Source organism: Galeopterus variegatus, unplaced genomic scaffold (assembly GCF_000696425.1).
Source record: "Galeopterus variegatus unplaced genomic scaffold, G_variegatus-3.0.2 Scaffold12383, whole genome shotgun sequence".
In the NCBI taxonomy this organism is placed as follows: Eukaryota; Metazoa; Chordata; class Mammalia; order Dermoptera; family Cynocephalidae; genus Galeopterus; species Galeopterus variegatus.
The window spans coordinates 1-3271 of record NW_007738494.1 but is presented as its reverse complement, the minus strand read 5'-3'; positions in this window follow the sequence as shown (position 1 = coordinate 3271).

The window sequence follows — 3271 nt, the reverse complement described above, 5'->3', positions numbered from 1 at the left end:
CGGGGCTGCAGGACGGGGCGGGGCGGGGCAGAAGGGCAGGGCAGGACCAAAGGAAAGGGAGGGCGGGGCGAGGAGAGCGGGCGGGACGAGTCAAGAGGAGTTGGAAGGGTAGGCACGGGACGTGACCGGGGAGGCTGGCGGGGCGACAGAAAGGACAGGGCACGGGCTCCACCTGCGCTGCTGCTGTTTCTGTAGCTGCCGCCGCTCCTGACCCCGCGCTCCTTTCCTGAGGCAACTGGGAAATCGGAGAAATGTATTGAGTGACTGCTGCGTTCCTCTCAGTGTGCATGTAGATAGAATAACCAGCAAGACACGGTGCCAACCAAAGAGCTTTTAGGCTTTACAGCGGGAGACCACCAAGGACAATGACATTGGCGACAGAGACACTGGAGACCGTTCACCAGAGGAACTGTGGGGCATCTCACCAAATAAAGGAAAAGACAGAGTATTATAGCATTTGGGTGAATGGTGGGTTTAGGTGATATGAAAAGAGAAAAGAGAAGGGGAGGGGAAAATTGCTCTAGAAAGTTAACGGCGAGGGTAGCGTTGGCATCTTCTTTCTTACCCTATCATGTGTTCTTGCCCCTCCATCTGCTAACTGAGGTTACTGATCTTTCCAGATCTGGAGCCCTAAGATAGAAAAGGGAGCAGGAAAGGCTCTGTTTGATTGACACTGCTGTGAGCTGGATGTGGGTGCTCTTTGGACTTAGTAAACTGTTAAAGCTGTCTCTTGTCTTCCTGAGCAATTTTGTAAGTTCTTCAAAATACCTCTCCCCTTGCCCCCATTACTGGAGATCTTTAATCTTCAATTTCCTTGAGCGGGGCTGATGCAGCTCTATTCCAGCTGTTGCTCACTCCTTCACCAGCTGTAAGGAATCCAGGGAAACCGTAAGCATCCTCTCTGCTGATGTTCGTTCATCCTTCCAGGGTCCTCCTTGGACAGACCTAAAATAATCCTCGCTGGTTCACTTGCTTGTGGATCCACATCTGATGCATGGATGTTGCAGGTCAGGTTTCCTAGGAAGCAGACTGAGATGGAGATAACTACGCAAGATGTTTACTAGGGAGTGCTCTTTGTATCAACACCTACGGAAAGAAAGGGAAAGAAGCAAGACTGGACAGAAGGAGAAGGTGAGCTGTTCTGCAGTCTCAGTAGAAACCTCAACCAACCAACCTTACAGGAAGTTCTGAAGCTGGGACGGCACTCCTGAGTTGTCCTGAACTTGGGTAGGGAGCTGGAACTTTATGTCCCCCACTCAGGTCAGTCACTGGCTCTCTTTAGCCCTGTGGGGACTGACAGCTGAGGACTGTCTGCTGGCAGCATTTCCAGTAGCTAAGGATCAAGTCCTTCAGTCATCACGATGCCTACCACAGTAGTAAACACAGTCTTTCTCTCAGTGAGCTCTGGGAATGCAAGCCAATCCTAACTCCAAAGTGACCTTTCCTTCACATCCTCCATCAAAGTGGCTAGTCATCCCTTCTCTCACCCTTCAGATTTTCTTCAGGAGGGAGTCAGATGCCAGGCTTTTGTCTTCCACAAAGTCCAGAAGGTATGTATCAAGTTCTACTGATCATCTCCTGAGATAAAGGGAAACGTTTTCATCTTTATGGTACCGTAAGAACTTTCTACCTTTTCAAATCCTTCTGATCTCTAACAACCTATTTTTGTACCTTCAATGTGGATCAAGGGTTTAAGGATCGTCCACTAGGTTTCTGACCAACTCCTTTGAAAAATTTTGCATCTTAGTACCTCCTTTGGTACTGAGGAATGTACCTCAGCTGAGCACTTGCATAATTATGCTTGCATAATAAAGTAAAATAGCCATCACTCATTTTCTCCAACAAATAACCAAACTACATTAACTTCCCACAGCTTGTGGAATTTAGTACTCAGCTTATGAATCTCAGAATCAGTAAAGACACTTGTTAAAACTTAAGATACACTGAATTTTAATTTGAGAACAGAGCTTGCAAATTTGCATGTTTAGTTAACTACCAGGTGATATGTATGTACTCTAAGATCTCAGAAACAATGAGATAGCATAAAAATTGTGGCTAGGGATGACCTGATTCCTTGCTACTCAAAGCATGGTTCACAAACAGCGGTGGCAGCATCACCTTGAAGCTTGTGAGGAATCAGATTCCTAGATGCCATCACAGACCTACAAGATCACATTTTCACAATTTGCAGATTAAAAAGATCCCCCAGGTTATTTGAATATATATTAAAATTTGAGAAACACTGCTCTAGTCTTAAACATGGTTGCACATTATAATCACCTAGAGAACTTAAAAAAAAAATAAAGACTGCTACCTCACCCCACACCAATTAGATCAGAATCTTTAGGGGTTGGGGTCTGGCTGTCATTATCTTTTTAAAGCCCCACAGAGGATTTTAATCACTAGCCAAGGTTGAAAACCAAGGTCGTTTCATCACTGTTACTTCATTATTCCCAACATGTATGCAATCCCCTTTGGTAACCATCTTGGCATATGTTTGCATGCATCCAGATTCCTGTTTAAGCCCTTTTTCCTTCCTTCACAGTTCATCATTGAAAGAACAATAGGACCCGAGCTGACAGTTCACCGGAGAAGTTCTGCTTTATTTGAGGGTGAAGCATACATTTATAGAGAGCTGAGTTCCGGGAGAGGGTGGTTAGTACGCGGGGCGGTGGCTGATTGGTCGGAAGGGCGGGTGATGATTTTGATAGGCCATACTTTGGCACCGGCGGGAATGTTAGAACCCGGAAGAGAAGCTGGAAAGGCGCCATGTTTTAGGGAATGTCTCCTTTGGGGTTTTATGGGGCCCTACATTCCTCTCTTTTTCCTCTATTGGGGGGTAAGGTCATTGAGATCTTCGAGCTACTTCCTGCTGGAGAGGGGCGTTGAGAAGAAAAGAAGAAAAGGGGTTAGAGTTGGACATGGCCCGGAGGCTAGAGGCCAGATCGGTGAGTTTGATGATGTTAGTTTCAACTAGGCTTGATTCATCATTCCTCTTCGAGGAAGATGCATGTGCCTCCCTTTTCAGTGGTGAGAAGGTCTAGTGCTCTGTGGTTTTGGAGAGTTACCTTAGTGAGGGAGGTAACTTGTCTTTGTAGGGAGAAGAGGGACTCAGCGGTGGAGGTTAAGGCTACGCTAAGAAGGGAATTCATTTCCGTGTATGGGTGGGAGGACTGGAGGTCGGGATAGATGGAGTTTGAGGGGGTTGGCAGGATGAGGGGTGCAGGAATAGCTTTCTTGAGAGGGCTTGGTCTGGACTTCAGGCCCACTT